A 26,420-nucleotide genomic window follows, 5' to 3' on the forward strand; every position below is an offset into this window, starting at 1 on the left:
TAACCAGTGCAGAAAATCTTTTGTGGCAGTTATGTATAACAAATAAGTGCACAAATAGCTAAATGAAGTCGTATATAACGGATGGCTGATATATAATACACCAATAACTTGTTTTTATAATTGAGATAACTGGATATGGTTTGCAGCATTCTTCCTTGTACTGTGGAGTTAATTCAGTGAATATATACTTCACTTCACACTTTTTGATATTTTTTTTTGGGGGAAGAACTTACAAATTTCAAATGGGATCAATGACCATTAAGTTGATATATCATTTTAAAAAGCTCAATAAGATAAGACAAATGATACAATTAAGACTAAATTCTGATTAGTTTTAGAGGCCAGCAATGATTTTGTTTCAGATAGTTTGAACTACAGTTGTATGCTCCAGTTTAATTTTTTTCTTTAAGGTATACTGATCCTCTCTTTGGAAATGTTCTACAATAAGAGAGGTTGACTCAGTAAACCCCAATTAAGAGTATTCAGCCTTCAGGAGAGAGAGAGAGAGAGAGTGCGGGGGGCAGGGGTGACTCAAGATCACCCAGTCCCATGACTCATGGGACATATTGTCATGTGATATCTTATTTTCGATGTCTTGTGAGACATGCAAAACTGTATCAAAAAAATAAATTTCTGACTTTTAAACCAAAATCACAACCACACGCGTCATTAACGTTAATAAAAAATTATTTAAAATTTTTCAAATACTTCATTTAATCAGACTTACGGCCTTGAATTTAAAAATAATTAAATAATTATTTACTTTATAAGTTAGAAATGTTGCTGATCAACAATTAAACAAAGCTAAGTTACATCTTTCAAAATTTATATTCATTGTTAATTTTAAGTAGCTAACAGATGTGTAACTGACTGCATTAGTAAGCTTAAAATGTCTAAATTAGCAAAATCAAAAAATTTAATTTAGATTAAAATGGTTTAACCTGACTTAGAAAAACAGTTTTTTTTATTAAAAAAACTGTTTTAACTAAGTTTTTTAAAAAAATAAAAAAATTTAGTTAAAATAAACATAATCTATGCAAAAACTCTTGAGTAAAAAACAGTGGTTTTTGCAATTAAAAAAAAGTAAAAATAGTATTTTTATTTGGAGAAATAATCATACAAGGAACAGCTAATGAATGCATTTAATACACAGCATCCTTATCATACTATTTCCAGTATTGAAGCCACAAATGTAATAGAAAAAATTTAATGCTCTGGTAACATTTTAGATGACAAAAAGTCTGGCTGACAGTACAGATGAAGTTATTGAAGGAATATTAGCAAAAATTTCTGTTAATAATGAACTGTCCAGAGCGATTGCGTGAAATAATTTATCTAGGTAAATCAGTGTAGTATAAAAAAACCATAAATACCAAACATATAAAATTCAATAAGTTCTTGGAACTAATTGAAGATGATTTTGATAGCAGGGTTGAATTCAGTGAAATTTTGAAACATGAGATTAACAGCAAGAATTAACTAATTTTTTAATGATGAAGCCTCATTTACTTTATACAGGGCTGTTGACAGACATAGTAGTAGATAATGGTCCCAAGAAAATCCTAACTGGTATTGTGAAAGTCATACCTATATAATAGCTGGAATAATAGGCGACACACTTCTTGGTCACTTTTGTCAATAATGGTAACTTAAAGATGTTTAGATGGAATAACTGTTTTGTTGAATGAGAAGATAATTATAGCTCTCAACAATCTGATTGAGATAGCTTGTAAACCAAACAGACAACCTTTATCCATGAGAGAATGTTTTTCCTTTTATATGGTGCTCCTCTGTACTAAGGCTGCAATGTGAAAAATGTGTTGGAGCAGCAGTTTCCAAATTTTTGTTTTGAAAAGGTCGATGTGGTAGTATTGAATGGTCAGTCAGGTCACCTGATCTTAATCCCCTTGATTTCTTCCTGTGGGGGCATTTAAAATCAACCATTAATAGTTCACAGCCATCTTCTCTTCAAGAATTTAGGGAACATATTGAGAAAGAATAGGAAAGATTTCACCAGAAGCTTCACAGTGAGAGAAGCTATTACTGCATAGAGGTTCAGGGAAGACAGTTTGAACATTTAATAGTGAGGTGAGAAGCAATAATATGTTTTAACTGAAATAATCTTATTAGGTGTATTTTTAATTCACGAGATTAGGACTTTTATTAAATAAAATGTGAATTATAATTAACACATGAAATAGTAATTAAACTGCAAATTGTTATTAACTTAAAATTAAATAAAATTTTTAAAAACTTAAGTTTAATTGAAAGACGTATTTGAAAAATCTTAATAAATAATTTCTTCATGGTTTATTCTGACTATTTAAACCAAAATCACAACCACAAATGTCATTATGTTAATTGAAAATTGAAGAAATTATTTATTAAGATTTTTCAAATACTTCTTTCAATTAAAATTAAAGTTTTTTTAGTCAGAATTTAATTTTTTTGATAGTTTTGCTTGTTTCGCAAAGACCCTGAAACAAAGTATCACACAGCCATGTGTTCCATTTAAAATTTTTGAGTCTCCCTGAAGGGCGAACTCTAAATTGGGGCAAAGTTCAGCCTCTCTTATAAAAGAAGATTTTCAGAGATATCCAGGATATGTCATATAATGGAATATATTAAAAGTGGAGCATACAACCATGCAGTTCTGCTATCTGAAGCAAACATTTTTTGTTGGCAGCCATTTTTGATTGGAAGATCAGAATTTATAAACTGTATTTTTTTTGTCGTCTCCACAAGCTCTTTAAAATGATATATATCAAATAAAAAACCATTGGTCTCACTTGAAATTCTTGAGTTGTCCCCCCCAAAAAATCAAGCAAAATATACGTTCATTGAAGTAGCACCTTGGTTCAAGGAAGAATGCCACAAACCGCAACCAGTTACCTCAATTTTTTAAAAAAACATTTAGAGGTGGGTGCAGTTACTTTTTATCCATTCTATATAACTTTCACACCTTGCAACATGAAAAATTAAATTTACATGCTGATAACTAGGTGTGTCCTGTAATATACTTAATACAAAAACACAATAGAGATTTACTTTAGAGATGGACTTTATCTAACAAGTACTGATACAGAGAGGCTAAGGTCAGGAGATATCACTTATCACGTCTGATACGAAAGCACAACAGAAAAAAATTTAATTTGTTTACATAGCTTAACAATGTGTGACATAGATGGATACTGTATTGAACTAGGCTATGGAACAAATGACATCAGAAGATATTGTTTATTTTTACATTATGAGAAAAATACTTTATTTGAGACGGAATTTATATTTATTATCCACAATTTAATTATTAACTATGCACAATGCAAAAAAAGTTGTTTTTCTTTTGGGGGGGGTGGGGAGCTAACTTATTGAAATCTACAAAGTGAAAAAGGGGGAGGTAAGTTTTCAAATTTTATAGGTTCATCAACCTAAATACATTTTTTGTGCAGTTTAATGTTTTTCTCATATTATTAATTTAAATAACATAACTTTTTACAGAAAGTCAAATTTTCACTAACAATCGTGTATACAAATTTGTTTTACAATAAATCATCCTTAACAGTTCCAAAATTTAAATCTACATTAAAAATTGTTAAAGGAAGTCTTATATACCTTTTGCATACAGTTTTTTAAACTACTGTGAAAACTGAGACATGAAAACTCAGGCATTTGTTATTTGAGAGAGAACTCCCAAATTATTACAGTCCCAAAATTGGAATGAATAACACATTATAAATTATACTTACTTCATGCAAATTAAATTTTTCATAAATGTCTCTTTATTAATTATTATTTCAAATCAGCTTTAAACAGTTTTGAAATAAACTATATTAATAAGCAATTCTAAATAAACTTAAATTATAATTAATATATTAGAAATATATTTCATAAAAAATAGTAAAATGCAATCTGATTTACATTTTTGATTTTGCCAGATTTCATTAAATAAAGCTTCATTGTTGAAGCAGGTGATGAAGTTAACCTGATTCAGTAGTTAAAAACAAACTGTATTGGATAGATTAAAAAAAGTTGTGAACATATGTCTACTGAATTATTATTAAGAAAAATTTACAGATAAATAACAGTTTCTAAGTACATCACTTCATAATTTCTGCAACAAAATAGAAGTGAAAGTTTTTATTATAAATTTCCTTAAAAAGAAAAAAGTTCAACATACTCAAACAAAAAAAATCTGTCAACATACTCTTTACTACACAATACATTTTGAGTAGGGTCATGGGCTAACCTGCATTAATCAAACCTTTTTTCTTTTCTTTTTCCTGTTTAGCCTCCGGTAACTACCGTTTAGATAATTCTTCAGAGGATGAATGAGGATGATATGTATGAGTATAAATGAAGTGTAGTCTTGTACATTCTCAGTTCAACCATTCCTGAGATGTGTGGTTAATTGAAACCCAACCACCAAAGAACACCGGTACTCACAATCTAGTATTCAAATCCATGTAAAAATAACTGGCTTTACTAGGACTTGAATGCTGTAACTCTCGACTTCCAAATCAGCTGATTTGGGAAGACATGTTAACCACTGGACCAACCCGGTAGGTTGCATTAATCAAACCTGGACGTTTTAGAACTAGCTTATCTATTTATCTAAGAAATGACAGAACTTAATGGAGAGGAGAAAATCAAGCCTTTATTTTCATTTCCACAAACATTTATTATTTTTTTTAATACTTCAAAATTGCCATAAAATTCACTAGTCTACAGAAGAGTACTGTGGGTATTTTGTTTACAAGTAAATTTTCCTTCAGTAAAATGGAGTTACTGTCAAGTATATAAACTGTTAAAAAGTTGACTGGAAGTTTATTAGAAATGATTCATATGGAGACACCGTAAGAAAATTAAATTAATTTTTTCAAAAGAATATAATTAAATCTGCAACCATCTACATCTAGAGATGGCGAGGTTGCAAATTGCAACATTAGAAATTTTTACTACTTGATCTGGCAATACTGGGCAGTCCATGAATTAATTCTGAAGTTTTTTACTATTTCATTTTTCAGGTGGTATATAATCATCAAAGTGTTTATGGTCACCACAATACAAGTACTGCTGGCAATGAAGCAAGACAATTTTTATCTCTCCATTCTCAACTACTGTTACTTGATTTTATAATTTGTTGCTCATATTATACTTTATGCCCACCAAGCTGGTCTAGTGGCAAACTTGACGCAAATATCCTGTTTAACAACTGATGTTCAAAGTTGAAGGTTCTGGGTTCAAATAGTAGACAGTGGATACCAGTATACTTTGGTGGTTGAGGTTAAATTAATCACAGACACATATCAGGAATGGTTGGTCTTAAGTCTGTACAAGACTACACCTCATTTACATGTTGTATATATCATTCTCATCTCATTGGACCATGGGAGTGGAAGGTTGCTTATTATTTCCTAGTTGAAAAGATTGTAAAGATTGATAGGAATATTAAAAAAAATTCTTATTGTGATACATAAATGCTAGTGAGCTGGGACCAGGTGAATCCTGAATTTGCAGTGGATATAAATACTTGACAATAGTTGGTGCATGCACAATCATTTTGAAAACCAACAGAACTCAAAATGCCAGGGAAATCTAGAAAAACTGTGCAAGTTATCATACAATAGATTGTTGCTGTCTGTTATAAAATTTTTGAGGTACAACTTTGCACTTCAATTTCAACATGAACAATTAAAGCAAATGAGTGTCAGATAAGTACATAACTGCTGTGACTGCCATCAGAGGTAGATATGAGGTGGGTTTCTTGAAGGACAAAACATATTGAAAAAATTTGTACAAACAAATTTCTAAAGCTTATATCATGCAAAAACTTATTTTGAGAAATGTTATGAACAATAGATGTTTGAAGTGTTAGAATCTATCTATATTCTTTGTTTTTGAGATTTTGAATTTAGGAAATTTTATTAAAAAAAATAAAAATTTTATTCATCAATAATTAACAATTTTTTGGTGTGAAAATTAACAGAACTGAGGTTAAAGTATTAAACTTCAAGATTTAATACTTTAACAAGCACAAATTTTAGTGCAGTAATTTTTTTTTTAACAGTTTATAACACGTAATTATAGTTAAGCCTACTGCCTTTGGTTTCCCTAATCCGTAAACTTTGCAACTCCATTGCATTTACCTCAGAACATTATTTAAAAGATAGAATGATGCTACATAAATGGCAGTGTAATGGTACACAAAGAATTAAATGAATTTAAAAAATTTTTAAGTGATCAGATCTCCTCAATTGTAGATTCAAAATCACAGATACAAAACGATACACCTATGTGTATTTAACGATACACAAGTATAGTTTACTTGAATTTGTTATATCGAACTACTATGTTCAGTAGCTCTATCTGATTTTTGCTGAACCTCTTTTTTTGTATCAAAGTTCAAAAATGACAACCCACCCGCACATTATTACATCAATTCATTCACTATTTACAGGTTTAAGTTCACAGACTATCACTAACAGATAACTTAATATCAGGTAGTTTCAATTCAGCGCAACAGTGAAAAGAGCAAAGAATGCTAACACCAAACCAGGAATGTGTAATATCTTTATTGGAGTTTAATTAGTCAACAGTCTGTATTGCTCTGCAAAATCTGGTCAGACTTAGATTGCAGCAGATGCAGAGACCTGATATTTAAACAAAATACATCTATATCAAATGATTATTACTTAAGATTCTACACAAGAAATTGTAATGAGTTTCACTTACAATGATGCAAAAGAATGGGATTAACAATCTTAATGATATTCACTGAAGTATTTTTATATGTGTTATTTAAATATTCTGCTTTTTTTAATTTTAACAATTCAATATAAATTTCTTGAAATTTTTCAAAAGAATAGTAAATGATTAACTAAATAAAATATCTTCTACAATAACTGAAAATAATCTAGATTTTTAAAAAGTAAAAATTTTTCACTTTCTGCAAGACAGTAAATTGGTTAATTTTTTACAAGTACAATTTATTCATTTTGTGACAACCGTTTATAAATTGCACTCTGTGAATAAGTTACAGAAGTTACAAGTAAATAGATTTGTTATACTATTCCGTACTTTTTTATATTCTGATCAATTCAACTGCTTAATAATAAAATGGATTGAATAAATAGATAAAAAACAGAATTAACGTTATAAATTTTTGATATCATACACAGTTATCTGTAAAGCTTACAGCATTCTTCTCACTGGATGTCCAGGCCAAGAGCTTTTAGTTTCATCTTCAGAACAGTTACAGAGGCAAAATAGAAATTCAAGTCTTTACATAAATCTATATTGATTTTGAGTAGCTGATCAGAGGAAATATTAACAGTTTGGTAAAAAGGAATTTGTGGATTAAATGTCCCATTATCTGGGCAATAAATAATGGTATATTATGAAAAAAACTTTCAAAAAATATTAATAAGTTTTTAAATTCTATAATTACTAAGTGTAATCATTCTGTCAATTTTCTGGTTGAATTGTACTACATGAACAATTCTGCATAAAAAAATTGTATTCCTGGAAAAAACAAGATCTTAACATATAAGATAAAGTTTTGTCATTTGCAAACCACAACACAAAGAATATAAAAAGCGATCTTTTAGGTCAGGCTGAAAGGAAAAAGATTGTATTAATTAAAGGTATATTGAAGGAGAATAGGAAATTTGAAGACTTTTTCTCAACATAAGAGTGAAATTACTGATCCATATTCTTGATCCGTCAATGTTAAAAGTAGAAAGACAAAAGGTATAATAAACATTTGGAACACAATCTACTTTTGACTGCTGTTCCAAAAAAAACAAACCGAGGACAGCAAAACTATGAATAACCAATGGTGAAGTGTTCACAGTATAACACAATTCAAATAATACTAAAGGTGCTTGTATTTGCAACTGTTGCTATTTGAATTACCTGGATTCATATTAATAAACGTTTTTTTAAACTAAAAAGTAAGACTAACATCCTAACAGGACATTTAGTTGTTACACAATACAATACGTGAAGGGCACTGTAATTAAATGCATTATGAACATATAGGTAGATTCATTTGCAATTTAACTCCTGCTAACAGACTAGACATGTACTAGTACATTTTCCCACTTTCTCTTTATTAAATATTAACACGCACACTTGCTTTTTTTAAACAAGATTACAGTTTTATCTGTTATTGAATCAATTATTTTTGTTATTATTACTAACACTTTTTATTATATTTTGCTCTTTTTTTTTATAACCTCAAAATTGTAATTAATTTTCTTAGTATATATGCATGTGTTTGTCCAGAGCAATTCAAAACTAGTTACTTTTTTTGTTATTTCTGTTTTTTGTTATTGAAAATGGTAAATTTTACAGTTTCATGAAAATTCAAATTTAGACACCGAAAACAAAAATGAATTAAAATTTTTGATGTGAATTAGTCAATGTTCAGAAACAAAAGGAATATACCTTTTGCTATAACCAAATGTTAAGAAATATCATATATAATAGTCTATAAAACAAAAAAAAGGTTAGTAAATTTTTGAATAAAATTTGCAAAATTATAAGAAAAAATCCAACCATCATTTTAAAATATAATCACCTGAAGTAGGCTTTTTTTAAATTACAAAAAATAATTAAAATATAAAACCCATTTGTTGGTAAGTGGGTTTTATATTTTAACTATTTATTATATGATCATACCAATGGGCCATGTTTGATAAAATTATTTTTTAAATTAATTTTTACTGCATAATTTATTTAGATTATCACAGATCAAATAAATATTTATATTAACTATCACTCATTCATCAATAGTCTTATTTCTTCTCAAAATAAAATAAAAAAATTGAGACCCTACTAGGCCAAAATTCAATAGTTTCACCTCTTAACCACCATATTAGTGCTTTTTTTTCATTTTTCAGGTGTTAATTATTTGAAGATGTACAACCTTACTTGAATAAGGTTGTACAGGCAAGTAAAAAAAGGTGTAATATACAATATTTAGCAATTAAAACAAATTAATAAAATTAGAAAATTTTTGATTCATTTTTAGATTGCTATACATAATTCCACTCTGTTCTGGCTCAGTATTATTTTACAAACCATTTCTGGTAGAGTCAAATATATTCTTTTGTAAGATGTTTTGTTTTGATGAAAACATAATCTTCAGTAACACAAGCTTATTTTCATAACTCTTTTATTTTTTACAACTGATTACTTGAGGAAGAGAATAATTTCTGTGCAAGAAAGATCAATTAATACCTCCTATGTAAATGAAACAACAGGACTATTTATAAGCTTAACGCAGCTTCAAAATAATGAAACCCGCATTGCTTCAAGTGATGTTTATGCCTTTCTTAAATTAAATATATTACTTACTATTTCAAATAAAATTTGTTAACTGCTAAATTTCTCTTTATAAAAAAAAAATTCCGCACTACTGTAAAGCTGTGTGATGTTAAGCATTAATTCACAATACTTGTGCGAGTGATATAAAACAACTAGTGAATTATTTATAAACAATACTTCCACACAATTACAATAAGTGCTTATTAAAAATAAAAAACCAATTAATGGTTAAAAAAAAAAAAAATGGTTCCAATTACAAAATTAGTACAAAGACCAAGCTAACAGAATTTTGTTTAATGCATATCATCAGTAAATTATGAGGAAAAACAAACTGCTAACAATTAAAATTTCAGAACTGATTTGATAAGACTAACCCCATTAATTAAATCTGATTAAAGCAATGAATAAACTATTTTCTGAATGACATTTACTTACAGATTTATGAAGAAATGAAACAAAATGAAAAATATATAATTAAGAGTTCTGCACATAAAATTGGAGAATTAGATTGAATAAATCTTCTTGTTGTCTCTTGCTGAATACAGTGATTGATCATTTCAAACCTTTATCACCAGATTTCTTAAGTGAATCATTACTGACATTAGGAAACACATATATACTGTTGTAACTATAAACAAGTTTAACAGTAGATAAATCAATTTTAACAGCATTTTGATAATTTCTTCATCAAGAAGATTTATATAATCTTTTCTTCAAAAAGAATGTCCTTAGAAGATTCACAGTTTCAGAGGAAATCTTATATAACTATTACATGTAGAAAACTTTTCTCAATCACAATAATTCTATGAAATAAAAACTTACAGGAATTGCAAATCCTATTTTGCAATTTTACTTACAACTAAATTCTGACCAGATTGAAGTTTTTAACAATAAATGTCTCATTATGAACTTCACCCAGGAAGGATACATATTCATTTAAAACCTACGGGTGAAAAATGTATTGATGCAATACATAAAGAAATGTTACATACTAGGAGATGATTAAGAGTATTATTACTGGCTAGGTTTACGTAATATGTAGCAAATTCCACAATTAATTCCTCTGACCATACAGTAAAAAGATTTTGCCACTAACTGATTCAATGACTGAATACATGCAGTAATGATAAATAATTAGCAAACAAGCAGATTGCCAGTGATGCTATTCATCTATGTAATTACAGACAAATTAGATCTGTGATATGGCTCCTTGACTATTAACGAACAATAAAATGTACATTTAATACTATCAACACTATGTATACCACATCCACCACTGAAAATAAATTTCATTACTTCAGGGATTATTATAACAGAAAAGTAATAACTTTGGGGCTGGCCTTTGTGGCACAAGTAGTAGCATCTCTGCCTTTCACCCAGAGGTCAGAGTTCGAATCCCGGCCAGGCATGTCATTTTTCATACAATAAATACTTCCATTTAGGCTAAATGATCATAGCAGTCGATAATCATAGAAGAACTATGGGCAAAACAATCCTGGAAAATAATTAAAATATCCACCCATCATAAAGAAAGAAAAAATTATATTTTTTCTTCAAGTGTTTTTAAGAGCAATTTTCATTGAAACTGTCAACTAGATAAAAAAAAAAACCTGCTTATCCTATATGTGTTCACATATCTGTTAGTCGATCTCTGCCTTTCATCCAGAGGTCCTGATTCAAATCTTTTCATATGCTTCAAAATTTCCATTTTTAAAATCTTACATATAAGGTTCTGTGGTAAATTAATTAATCAAAAATATGTCAGATATTTTTAATGTAAGCACTAATTCCATTGGTCTATTAACATAAAAAAAGATTTTAGTCTTATGGAATATCTTTAAAGGAAATTTGTTGAACTGATGTTTCATGAAATCAATTTAAATAATTTTGATTACTAAACTAGTCATCGTACAATCAGTTATTTCACCCAATGTTAGTCTTTCCCAAAATAGAAATTGTTTCTTTGAGATTATGCAGATGACGCTCTACTGACAGAGTTAAATTTAAAACTTAATTACAGATACCATTGTGAAAAGATAGTGATCTATATAAGGTATTAGAATGTAAGATACATAACTGCATCTAATCACTCTTTATTTACTTAGGATAAATAATTTTATTTTTTATTTATTCAGGGATATATACCAAATTAAAATACATATAAAAAAATTAGCGTTTTGTTATTATACATAAATTAAATTATATTTACTTTAAGTGTTGTAGTAATCATTAGAATAACTTTGAAAGCTAAATGATAGTCAGGATCACCAATTAAAGCTTGACACGTACAGGTGGGTTTAATAACATTAAACTGGAAAAATAATTAATTTAAAACTAATTTTTAATATTAAATAATAAAATTTTACTATAAAGATAGACTCCAAGCATTACCTAAAAATAAAACTATAACTCCTGAACATTTATAATTGAGTCATATTTGAGGAGATGAGCAAGGTTTTTTTTTTCAGGAACCTGATACCTTTCTTACAGCACTGTTAAGTTTCAAGAAAAGAGCAGCTTTTGTTGCAGCATGTGTCGGTCAATGCATAATAATATTAAACATAAATAATTTAAAATATTTTAATAAAATAGCTTATTCTCCAAAAATATAACAAAAATCATAAAAATTAAAAAAAAACATACATTAATGTAATCAATTAATTTGAAAGATGGAAAAAACAGACTGCTGATACAATTCTCTTAATCAACTTACCATCAAAGGAATTATTATTGTTTATTCTTTTAAACAAACAATATTTCAATAATAAAGTTTTTTTATAATAATGAACATGTTTTATAAAATAGAACAAGTTTTTTTTATGATAAACAATTGAATTTTTTCACATGATTCAGTGGATTAATAATGATCATTCAAAAATTAAATTCCTTTCCAAATTAAACTTTACATCTCTATGCATATTTACCACAGGGACTTGTCCAATTCTTATCATCAGGACAACTAATTGATTTGCCTCTACTTAACTGTGTGAAATATAACTAGAATTTACCATATTTAGTAACTCGCCTGATTCAGTTTTTCTCAATTGTTTTTATTTAAATATATGTACACGAACTGTAGCTTTGAATATCTACTTAATGAACCCAAAGTATGTTGCTATCACAATTACGGTCCTTGTACAATAACTACAGTAACTATGTATACCTTACCACTTACTTATAATTCAATTACATTAGTCAATTTTTATCTTCATGCCCTTCTAACATTTGTACCAAATTTAAAATTATCAAAAGCAAAATAAACCCATGTTAATAACTTTCTATTCTTCAACTAATATACACCTCTTTTCCAGCTCAGACATTATGGATTGATAGACCAAAACCTAATTTAACTTCCTTATATAAGCTATAATCTGGAATATTCTGCATTTTCTTAATAAATAAAGTAGTTTCTCAACTTTATCAAACTGTTGTGGCCCCACAAAAGAATATTATCTGAATACTACATCAAATAGTTGTAATTTTAATTAAAGGACATCAGACCAAAATATTATTAAAACAATTTATGGCTGCCTTATGTTTAGTTATTTCTTTCTAATAATCATTTAAAGACAATGTGGGATCCTCATACCCATATGGAGGTAATTTATATTTATTCACAACTTCAATCTTATTTGCAGTAAACCAATATTTTTGCATTTAGCTGGCTCGTCCTTATTTCTATATAACTTTAGGTTAGCTGAGATTAATTTTTAAGATCCACGTGTTACAGTAATCATAAAAATTAACTTTTTATCGATAACCTGTCTTTATCCACATAAGCTAACAATTTAACAATCAGATGAAAACATGATCAACCTCCTTCCAAATAATTCTCTACAGCATTAATAAATGAAAATAAAATTGGGTTCAACAGGTACCCTCCCTACATAACTCCTATCAGAGTTTTGAAATCAATCTGAATAAACCATTATCCATTAGGATAACTCTGTTAATTCCAAACAGATACATATGTGCTGCTTTATAAAGATTTTAATATCTGAACAATTTTGATTCACAGAGGCCCAATTTGCAAAACTTAAAAAGCAATCATAATCATGGCCAAATTCTGCCAATAAGACCCAAAAAGAAAGTGATCACTTTCTGTCATTTGGGTTTAATATCTTTATATCATGTGAAATGTCACCCAAACAACCCAACCATTGAGCATGTCTTCCAAAAGCCTGCTAGAAATTCTTTAATATCTTTTTTTATCCAAGTTACAAATCTGTTCAAAGGTACACAAGTAATATTCATGAATAATTCACTGCACTATTTGGGTAGATTAATAGGTTTGCCTTGATCTCTCACAAGATTGAAGGCAAAATGGAAACTTGCTGTTTAGTGGGCCTAAAACTTTTTTTCTGGGTTAGGTCTTGTACTGATTTCTTCTTTCTGCAAATTGTCTTTTTCTCTCACCACAGACTTCTTTTCCTTGCCCTTGATCTTTCTTCCCAAATTCTGTTTTACAGATACATGGCTGGCATTAGTATGCTAAGATACTATGGGTAGTAGTAGAAGTAAATTCATTATCAATGTGATTCCTGTCCAACTGCTGCACAATAATCTTAAGAGTGAATTTACACACAAAGCTAGCTTCCTAACCAGCACTAGCAGTTTATTATAAGGTTTCACAAAGAAAACTGGATATAAGTGATAGTTTTTATCTCAAAGAGAGTAATTAACATTCAGCAAAGTAGTCAACTATTACAAATGGCTGAAGAATGTTTATTTAAATAAATAAATACAATACTATTGAACTGCTGTAATCAGAAAATTGATGCAAGCGTTTGCATGGCTGAACCAGTACAGTGATCAAGTGACATTTCAAGCTTATCAAATGTTAATCAAAATAAACATCACAACCAATAATTGACTGTCTTTTTTAAATTTTATTTATTATATAGAAAGATAAAAAAAAAATTGGATAAACTATAGTCTTGTCTTAATATTTTTCAACTAGTATAAACAAAACGTCCTTTTACATAAAAATAAAATACTTGAAAAGTTGAAAAGAAATGGTATTTATTTAAATGTTAATAATAAACAAAGGGTACAGCCTCACTAGCAAAAGTATGATAAGCAGAACTTTCAAATTATTCCATAATTGATTCTAATGTTTTTGTGTTTTTAAGTGTAATTATACTGAAAAAAAAAATTCATACCTTAGCTTAAAAGTAATTACTTAAAGGAGATTGAGTGAATTGTCATTAGCAAAAAAACATTTATCATGTGAAAAAAGGAGTGGTATAAGTGATGTAATATTATCTCAGACACGTTATATCAACTACACTACTGGCATTCATAATCCTGTTTAATAATAACAGAAACAGATATTTTGCTGGGTCACAATTAAAATAAAACTAATGTTAACATAGATAACAAATTGACTCCATATTAATAATTCATGAGGTAATAAATGATATTATGGACAGAACTCTTTTTCGTTTTCTTTGATATTGCTCATTGATGCCTTTCTTTTACACTATTACATAATCTCAACAAGGATAAGGAAGAAGTATAGATTGAAAACATATGAAATAGCAATTGTGGTCATTAGTTGATAACTTGTTCAAAATGAACGATATTTCAGAACTAAATAGTGAGATCAGTGTGGATAAACTAGGGCACACCATTAAGTAAAGCAGGAAAAAAGGACAGTCTGCTATTACACAGATTGTAGATACCATACTGTTCTACAATTGTGTTTAAAAGTATATCAAATCAAATGTAAGATTTGTTTGGATACTTATTAAGAAGACTGGTGCAATATCACTTTGTTTTATTATTGACTACCTTACTGTAATTGAAACTGCTGGATGATGAATATAAAAGAATATTTTGAATACCTATGTTATAGTAAGATATTTTTTATTATTACTTCATTATATTTTCTTTTTAACTTTGTTCAAAATTACAGATAAAACTAAATTCATAAAAATCTGTAGCGATAAAGGAACCTACATTTTTCTGGGTGTAATCACTTGTAACTAAACTGTGCCGTAGTGTATGCAGATATCTTCATTGTTATGAATATTTTCGATCTTCCAGCAAATGAAAGCAGTTTGACTAGTTTCCTACAGATTGTGAAATCTTGTTAAGGTGTTTTAAACATGCACAACATAGTACTATATCAAACAGATGATGTCATGTGGTGGTACAGTAGAACATGTTTGAAAGTCAATTATATACAGTGATACATGCATATTTCCAAACAATTTTGACAAGAAATTCCAAATTCTCATTTGTTACAAAGTGCAGTTTCTGTACTCTTGGGCTACTGAATTGGCTTCAACAAAGTAGTATGAACAACACAGTTCCATATGTTGCTTACAGTAACAACCACAGATTTATGAGAGAAGTGTGCACTAGTTAGTGTAAGACCAGGCAAAAGCAAAACCGGAGGCTAAGGGAAAATTGTTAAAATAGAGTACTAAGTTTTCAAGGCACAAAAACCATGAGCACACATTTACTAGAGTAATGGGTGTTTGAAGGAGCAAGTAGGGAAGTGAATGGGGGTGTTTTAAAATACCAATCCCAAATAGATAATCAGAACATTTTTCCAGGTTATTTAAGACTATATGAAGGTAGTACTAGTATTCTGATTCATAACATGTGTAATTAACAACAGATCTTGAACATGAAGGTTTTTGTTATTTCAAAGTAAGCCACTGCTATAACTTCATCAACCCAGAAACGGAGGTAAACACTAAACGACTGAGTTATTTTGGGAATCTCTTATATGGTTAAATAAAATCCATCATTAGTTAGCTACATCTGGAATCCTAAATCTCCAAACATGTGATGTTTACATCAAGAACCTATTTCAAGAGATTTAATTTGTGATAAGGAATACTGGCTGCTGAAAATAGAAATGTGAATAGATAAACCTAACAATGTAAAAGTAACCTCATCAATAATACACTTACAAAGAAAATAATGTTTCAATTTGTTATTAAATTTTGTATTGTTAACAGTAAAAAAAAAAAAATATATAAATATATTATATATATATATCTATTGATGTACGCTGATCTTTTTATAAGCACCAAAATTTATTTTGTTATAAATAAATGCTTTTCACATTAAAAAAAATTTTTTTTATGGATTCTGAAGTCATGTAACTTAATAGATTCAATACAGATTTCATAAGTACCAAAAAACATTTTGAAATTATGACAGTTTTTTATGAAAATAATTAGTTATAAATATTTAGATTGTTACAAAGAAATCAGCATTTTATATTGCATCTTAGGCAAATTTTCATGAAAATAAACATTTTTCTGTTGTGTTCTTAACTTGAGAATATAGTACCCTGTTTTAAGCTTTCCGATACAAAGTTAGCTAACCTATTTTGCTCAAATATCATTCAAAATTAAACTATGATTTATTTTTTTTTTTAAAAGAGAAAGTTCGGTTAACAGATTCTGGTTTCAAAGTATTGGACAAGGAAATTAATCTGTCATCTTAATTATAACATAGTTAAAACCTTATAGTCAGGTTCACGACATCAGATAATGCCTATAACCTTGGAATGCCTATAACAATTCTACTGATTAAGATAATAAAGTAGAATAAAAAATATTAGCTCTAAAACAGTACACATGCGATCGAGATATAAAGTTACATTATAAAGATTTCAATATTATTATAGTAGTCCCACAAAATATGAATTGCTATGCAGTATTCTATATAAAGCACAATAAAAATCACACAATACAAAATTGAAAAATACATTTTTTTTTCTTTCAGTTTCCACAATATTTCACTCTAGTACAACAAATGAACAAAATCTGATTCCAACATGTCAAACTCATTTAATTACCAATGACCTTAAAATGCTCAAGCAAGTCTTATTATTAAAAAAAATAAAAAAAGAAGAGCATTCTTTGATATTAATGCATTCATAAGCCATTAAACAATAATGAACAAAACTTGAATATAAAAAAAAATTTGGTTGGTTGAATCAGCAGATTTAATTAGGAAAAGGAAACCCAGTTTGTCACATTTCTTCAAAAAAATAAATAAATAAAAAATGCAACAACTTCATAAAACATGTATTAATATGATAAATATTGACTGCAATTTTAGGTATACATTGTAAGGGTTAATAAAATTCCCATTTCAAACCGCTTATGGATATATATATTGTTGTGTGAATTTGATCATTCTACTATAATTAAAATTATTATCAATAATAACAATTTTAACACTTACTGCCTTTTTTTTTTTTATATGAATGCTTTTGAAATGGATCACTACTTCGTCAGATATTAAATTTTATATAGGCCATTTTTACAAGGACATGACCAGAAGTTTTGAAAAAAGATTCAAAGAACATTTTTATAGGTGTTTTAAGTATGGTAAACAAAAATCTAATTATGCAGAACACATACGAAATAAGCATAAATTCATTAATTCACAAGATGGAAATATTACAAAGAAACAGTAATAATCTTAAAATGCAATCGCTTGAAAAAATCCAAGTCATGAAAAATAATATTATTATTATAAATAAATAATTAAACTTTGAAGATAATGAATGGTTTAAACAAATCTTTAAAATTTATTTAATAATAATAGTATAAAATTATCAATTTTTCATTTTTCAACATTTACAATTTATTTATTGACCTAGAATATTATACATACTTCTTTTCTATTTTAATTTTTAATATAAAATTTTTTTTAATTTGAAATATCTGATGAAGCAGTGCAGTGATCACTACAAAAGCCCTCATGTAATATATAAAACATATTAAAAGCAGTTGTATTACAATTTTTATTATTGGATGATTTGTTACTGCTTAATTGCAAAAATTCATTAACTAATTCACTATTATTCATGTATTAAAATTCCTGAAATATTAAAAAAACTTTTACTCTAAATAAATTTGAAATTTAATGCTATTTGCTGTTTTTGACAACAAATACACTGTCAAAGGCATTTTCAATACTATTTTTTTTTATTAAAAAATATTACTAATTAAAAAGAAAATTAAGTACTTGATTTAATTAAATTTACATGCAAATACACGAGACAGAATGAAGTTATAAAACAGACCAAACATTAAAAAAAAAATTACATGAATTCTATAGATAGTACCACAAGTATAACAACGGGTAAAAGTATAACGATACAATATATGCTTGTGTAATACGCTTAAAATAAGAGTATTCATTATTAGACACTGCCATTTAAATTGAAAATAACTGAACTAAATCAAGAAAATTCAGTTACCTGTCACTTTAGTTACTGTCAATCTTTACAATTGCAGTAATCTTTCAATTTCATTTTTACTCGAAATTAGGCATAAATAGTAGTCATGGGAGATGCTAATGTTAAAAAATGAACACAGAATCTGTGGGAATTTAAAAAGGACACTGATGGAGAAAAATAAATGTTCACATTTCTATCTAGGTATGTTTATGCAATGACAGATCAAGGTATAAATTACAGTAAAAACCAATAATATACAAAATATTTATGCAAGAATTATGTAATTGCAATCATATAACTTCCTAAAGCACCACATCACCTTAACACCACACTTCTTAAAATTATTATTTGAGGTGGTTTTAAAATTTGCAAAACACACCAGTTTTGAAATCAAATAAAATAAAGAGATGTTGAGAAAATAATATTACTGGATTGAATATTGAGAAGAGCCAACTTAAGGAGTATTTAACCCCTTTAAGGCTGGTTTAATCAGGCTTGAAATACTGAAAAATACCATACTACGGTTATTGTTCAATAAATAGTGTACACATTACTAAATTTTTCAATGTTTTAAACATTTTAAATTCTGAATAATTTTTTTAACATAGATGGAATTAATGAGAACATTTTAAAATTAAAATGTTGGATGAGCTTATTTCTTCTTTTTTTAATTTTTTAGTTACTTGGAAATATGTTTTCCTTTTTTTACATTGTCATCTAGAGTAGATTTTTGGAAAAACACTTGCAAGTTATTTTTCTCCAAAATTATAATATTCAAATAAATATAAACAACATTTTTTCCACAATATTTTATATTTCTGCTAGGCTTACCAGAATTGATTTGAGTGTTATTTTCTGACCTTCCTAGCACTGTAACTTTGACATTCACATTTTATTTGTTTCAGAGTGCCTCCATTCTCCAAACTTCTATTAGCACTTAGTGCTAAAAGTAGTTTCGAGAATGGAGGTACTCTGAAATGTGTCTACTATGAATGCCAAAATAATGCTAGGAACGGCAGAAAGTAACACTCAAATCAAATATAAACAAATGTTGTGAAGATATTTTTGAATTTTTACTTCAAAATGTTTACTTGTATTCACATATTCTAACAGTTATTAAAAATAATATTCTTGCTGATATTACTTTCTTAACTGTTATTTAATGGATGAAAGTCTCGTGAGATCAATGACAGTATTAGTAAAAAGAGATCACCAACTGAAGAAGTGAAGGGTTTCAATTATATAGGATGTTAAGTGAGCTTTTGACACAAAAAAAAAAATTTGGTAATTTTCAAAATACATGCAGAACATTATGCCACTTTATAAGAACTTAATAACAGCAAAAGATAACAAATTTAGAAATCAGGGGGAAATCAGCTAAATGTTGTTGGTATAAACCAAGTAATATATTGCGTTAAGTAGAACGATCATCTCCTAAGAGTAGATGTACTCCTAAAATTACACTGCCCAACAATTAAAATGTTTTGAGCTCAAAAATAGCCTATTCTTATCTATTTCCATATCCTGAATTCAAAATTCACCATAAAAATGACTAATTAGATCTTGCTTTGGAGATACGACATGTCATTTTTTACTCTATCTACATTTTTAGTTTGGGGGTAATTTTGTTTATGGAGTTGTCATACCTATTACATTTAATATTTAACGTTGTGCTTTATAATGACAAAACACAACATTTTCCAGCTGTTTGTAGGTTATAAACATTATTACAGTTGCTGTGACTGTGAGTTTCATATTGTTTGTGTTGTAATTGCAGAATTTCTCTTTTCAAGTGAAGTTACATTTTTATCACAGAAAATGCAATCTGATGCCTCTTGTGAAGACTGCCTACAAGCATTATTTGGTGTGAAGGTAGGGTACTAGGATAAGTCATGGGCTCCACATACATGTTGCAACTCTTGTTCAGTTATACTACGAGAATGGCTGAAAAATAAAAACAATCTATGGCTTTTGCTGTGCCTATGGTTTGGTAGGAGCCTATAAACCATACAGATAACAGTGCTATTTCTGCTCGACTCAACCTATAAAGGCAGGATTGTCAATGCAGAAAGATTAACAGTTTAATACCCTAATCTTCCATCTGCTATTCGACCTGTTCCATATTCAGATAGTTTACCCGTTCCTACTCCACCCCAAAATTATATTAAGCTTGAAGTAGAAAATGAAGACAGTGTGGTGGAAGAAGAAGATGGCCCAAAAAGCTAACAAGTTTTTCATATCCCATGATAGATTTTGACAAAAAAGATGAACTGCATAGACTGAGTAAAGCGAATTGAGTGATCTCATTCGAGACCTTGTTTTGTTGAAGAAGGCAGAGCAACTTCTAGGTTCATGACTACAGCAATGGAATCTTCTCAAAAACGATATCAGGGTTTCACAGTACAGACATTGTTATAGGGATCTGCTTTCTTTTTTTAGAGAAGAAAAACAATCTTGTTGTTTGTTGTGATGTTAATGGCTTGATGAAATGTTTGAATTTGAATCACGATCCGACTGATTAGATGTTATTCACAGACTCCTCCAAGGTTAGTTTGAAAGCTGTATTACTTCACAATGGCAAATATCTTCCTTTTATTCCTATTGGTCATGCTGTTCACATGAAGGATCTACTGGTGCAGCTGAATGGATTAAGGTGACAAACAGCCTCATCCCATAGTTCACATGAAGAAGACTTATGGAAACATGGCAATCCTTCTAGACTCAATCAAATATGCTAAACACAAGTGGAAAATGTGTAGCAATCTAAATTACTGTATTCTTAGGAATACAACTGGGGTACACTAAATACTACTCCTTTTTATGTATATGAGACAATAGGGATAGGAAATCGCATTACATTCAAGCAGACTGGCCTGCAATAAATTTTAATTCTAGCGAGAGAAATGTCGTTGCAGAGCCTTTCGATGTTGTTTGTATATGTAATTAAAATGTATAGTTTTCTCTTAGTTCATTAAAATAAAATACTTTCACCTATTGTATATATAACAGAAACTAGAGCTAATGAAATTTTTTCTTTGTCATATTTGTTTTTCTCAACCTGAAATTAGTAAGATTTGACTCGTGAAGTAAAGGAAACATTAAAAAAAAAATTTGTTGGGCAATGTTATTATAGATTAAGAGTTAAAATGGAATGGGTTGGATAATTTTCTCAGTTTTTGCTTTTTATACAGATCTTTATTTCAAATGCATCTTGGGTTTTTAAATATTAATAAACTATTATTTTTACTTAAAACTGATAGAATAAATGAAACTTACAATGAAATAGTACTACATGATTTTCAAAACAAATTTAGTACACAACTTTAGAAATCAAGTCTCCTGAACAGTGTTCCTGAAGGTTCTAGCAATATTTCACAAATGGCATTGAATGTAACAATTTTAGGGAAAATGAAGCATGAAATGGTATTTGTCTAAATGAACTTAATTAACCCCAAGTTTGGCCAGTATCTCTTAGGACATCATATCAAGAGGGGGGGAAATTTAATGCTACCAATGGCCCAAAAACAAATATAAATAAATCTTTTCACCTATTTTTGAAGAATTTGTCTTAAGTTATTAATTTAATTATAGCTCAAACATGTGTGTAAACATTTATTTGACATTTCATTGTTTTTTTATTGTTTTTATTCCAAGAGATTGTGTGAAACCTGACACTGGTAAAAAAAAAAAAAATGAAATCAAAATTTTGACTTGCATACACACTTTCTCTTTCTCAGGAAAGAAAAAATATTTTCTGTAAACATACTTCTAGGACATACTATTTCTATTTTTCTTTCTTGTTTTTATTACTTTAATAAATTACTGTACTCCTTCAATAACTAAATGTTCTAAAAGAAAGCAGGAAATTTGGAGTATAAATTAAGATTTTTTTTTAATATACACATTAAGCAATAATAACCAAATAGATCATCAAATGCCAGGGCACGTTTATTCCGTTATGTATGTACTCAAATACCTGAGGCTTTTTTAAAGCAATGTCAATTTTAATATAAAAACTAGACTGAAAAACATTTTTTCATGTTTCTATATAGAAGTCTTCAAAACAAACACATTTAACACAGCGTTTCACAATTTCTTTATTCATTCTTCAAGAAATTGCCACTATATAAGGCAAAGAAAAAGAAAATAATCACTGGGAACTAAGTCAGTACTACAGGGTGCAAATTGAAGATTTTCCACCAACAAAAGATTTCCAATCACCTCACTGTATGATTTGCCATGTGCGGCTAGGCATTGTCATGCAAAAAAAAATATCCTCTTGGATAGCATTCTACATCATTGATATTTTTATAACTCTTCTAAGATTTTTTTAACATTTCTTAACATGTACTGGCATTCACACTAGTTCAACAATCACTAAATTCGACAAGAAAGACACATTTCTGTCCCAAGAAATAGCAGCCATAAGCTTCTTTACCACACATTCTAAACGTTCTTGTTTGAATTCATCAATCTAGGGAATGCTGAATACCACCACTGCATCGACTGCTTCTTTGTCTTTACGTTTAAATAAGAAATCCAGGTTTCATCTTCAGTAATAATGTGATTGAATAATTTATCACCTTCATTTTCTTAACACTTCAATAATTCATGCATGCAACAAGAGGTTTTTCCTTGTGTGTGTGTCAACATCCATTCAACACACAATTTTTCATCGACTAATTTTTCAGTCAAAACTTCGTAAGTCAAAGATTATAAAACATTAAAAACAACTGTGACAAGGTAAAATACTGATTTTTCTCTAATTTTCCAACCTTTTCAATCAAATCATCTGTTATCATAGACAGCAGGCTCCTATGTTCTTTATCATGAACGTACGTTCACTCTTCTCAAAATAAATGGCACCACTGTCTTACTGTAGTCACTCATAATATTTGGTCCACAACATTACATCATATCTGCAAGTGAATTTCAGCTGACTACTGATTGAAATAACTGTGCTACTCAATGCCATCTCTTTTTACTGTGTAGAGGTAAAAATTCAAAACTGATTTTTTAAAAACAGGCCTAATATATAATATTTATCTTAGCACTGATAAAAACCATATAATATTCAATATGAATTTAATAAGTTTAAATAAAAAGATTTCATCAAGGAGGTTGAAGTGAATTTACAATGAAAATCAGTTCAGAAGTAACTAAATATTAAACAAAAACTGCCAACTTCACTAACACAAAACAAATGTAAAACATTAATTAAAAAGTATAATTAAGTGTACTTTTTTTACAAATTGATGTATTTGTTTTTGTTCCGTTACTGTAATGCAGTTTTTTGATGACATTTTGACATTAGAAGGAATGGGTCAGACAATTCAGGCTAATGCAACCTTTGTCAATAGGAAGCCGCCTCCTGCCTGGTCGTCCTCAAAACTGTGTGAACCCTGGAAAATGTGCAAAATGACAGAAGTGTTTTGGCATAGTCCTCTGTATTCCACTTGTCGCCATCAACTACCTTACACGTAACCCCAGGACTGTTGGATACATCATACATGAGGATTTAATGTTCCATTCCTTATAAAATGCTAGTGGTACAACAACCCCATCTGCATGATTTCTATCAGGTGAACCAGAGTTAAGGTGGATCACCTACTAATATTTGATGAAGCACATTTTCATCTAAACAGATAGGTTAAAAAGCAGAACTTTGGATACTGAACCACAGAGAACCCATGCACAAGTTGTATGAATTGCCACTGCACAGAAAAAAGTTACAGTGTGGCGTAGTGTTAGTGCATTTAGAGTGACTGGGATGTACCTTTTTGAAAATGCTAATCTTCAGTCTGTTACTCACATAAGATGGATATATGGTGCTGTTGTAAAATATTTCTCGTTGGCATAGTTCAACACATACCTGATGTGGTTCCAACAGGATGGCGCTACCACCCACACAGCACAAAATTCAATGGCAATCATCTGAGAAACGTTTCTCCAACATGTCCTCTTATTTCAGAGATGTTGCATGGACTAATTTTCCTAAGGAGCCATTTGTAAGAGAAGGATTACGTCAACTGACCTTACACTAACATAGGAACTGAAATTTTTCATCCAAGGAGAAATCCAAGTGTAATGGACAGCATGCAAAAATGTAACAACTGCTAATGGTGGTCACTTGCATGATGATATCTTCAAACGTTAGCTGAAAACTAAATGCTTGTCCTTGTTTTTTACAATAATATACCTAGTTAGTATTTCATTTGAAATTAAAGTGTTAATTTCTAAGTTTTAAGTCATGAATTGTTTCTGCTCCTCCCTGTACATATATTTGCGCTGGTTCTTGAAGTCCTTAGATTTATCTCTCTACTTGCAATTAATTGACAAATCCAAACCCCATATATATATATATATATATATATATATATTATGTGTGTGTGTGTATGTATGTACACACACAAAAAGTTTGTCCCAAAAGTAAGTGTACTGATTTTCCTACAGACAAACAGGTAATGTAAAATGTCCTTGATGTATAAGAGTGTTTAAGTATTGAGTGACTGGACCAGTTGAGTAAGTTGCGTGCTACTGCTGTTTATGGTCATTTTTAACCATGTTACATTTGTGATGATGGAAAATATTCAACAACGTTATGCTATCAAATTTTGTGTGAAACTCTTGTCTGCCACAGAAACATTTGATTCTTTAACCAGCGCTTATGGAAATGCCACTATATCGATAACTATGGTTTTTAAGTAGCACAAAGCTTTCAAAGAGAGCAGAGAAAATGTGGAAATGGTGTGAGCTGTATATTGTGCACAAAGAATTTGTACCTCCAGGACAGAAAGTTAATAGTGCCTTTTACAAAGATGTCTTGGAAAGACTTCAAAAATAGGTCCAGCGAGTCCAAATGGACATTGCACATGATTGAGTGCTACACTGCGATCAACGCACCAGCTCACACTTCACTTTCAATTTGAGAATTTCTGGCGAAGCAAAACATTCCCCTACTTCCACAGCCTCCCTACAGCCCACATCTAGATCCATGTGATTTCTACTTCTTCCCTAATTTGAATTTACATTGAAAGGTCATTTCAGGACGGTGAAAAACATACAGAAAAACTATAACCAATGAGTTACACAAATTTAAGGAAAATGACTTTCGGTACTGCTATGAACAGCGGAAGAAATGTTGGAACAGCTCTGTAACTTCCCAAAGGTCGTACTTCAAAGGAGATCAGTACACTTACTTCCGGACAAACCTCGTGAGTCTATGTGTGTGTGTATATTTTCTGTAATAAAATCAAAACTTTTTGTCACCTAATTAAAACTTGTAAAGATATAGTTATTTCTGTAAAATACAAATAGAGAGACATTTTTTTCAAAGAAACCAATGTTGCAAAATATCAGATTGTAGTCTTAAAAAGGTTAAATTTATTTTGAATTATCACAACCTACTTTATAAAATTTGAATGCCATCTGTGCCAGCTAATGACTTTATATCACTAAAAAGAACTGCAGCTAAATTCTTGACATATCTGACAGATATTAACTACATCAGTACGTAAATAACTGCCGTATGTTAACATTTATGGTAAAAATTAAAACTAAAGAAAATTATTGTAAAAAATCATTCTGAATACCTGTAAATTAAGAAAGTAAAATATATCTAATATAAATAATTCCCAAATAGAACTGGTAACTAAAGGCACTCTCTTTGATTTCATAATTTTTTTTTAATACTTCACAAAAATGCAGGAAATTAAGAATAAACATAAATTAAATGCAAGTAGAGAGGTAAATCTGAGCACTTCATCAACCATTGCACTACTGTTCTGCCCAATACTTGTCAGAACTTGAAAATTCATTTACTATAAATTCTAAATAAAGCATGCAAAATTATTTTAATAACATGAAGGTAGGC

The 26,420-nt window shown here is 29.1% G+C and overlaps 1 protein-coding gene across 8 annotated transcripts in view; it reads right to left on the bottom strand.

Annotated features, from left to right (window-relative positions):
- The window catches only part of LOC142329928 (KH domain-containing, RNA-binding, signal transduction-associated protein 3-like), a 267,918-nt gene that overhangs the window by 28,982 nt on the left and 212,516 nt on the right, over nucleotides 1-26,420 (bottom strand). The window lies entirely within an intron of this gene.

The sequence above is a fragment of the Lycorma delicatula genome, chromosome 1, assembly GCF_047948215.1.
Source record: "Lycorma delicatula isolate Av1 chromosome 1, ASM4794821v1, whole genome shotgun sequence".
NCBI classification, from domain to species: Eukaryota; Metazoa; Arthropoda; class Insecta; order Hemiptera; family Fulgoridae; genus Lycorma; species Lycorma delicatula.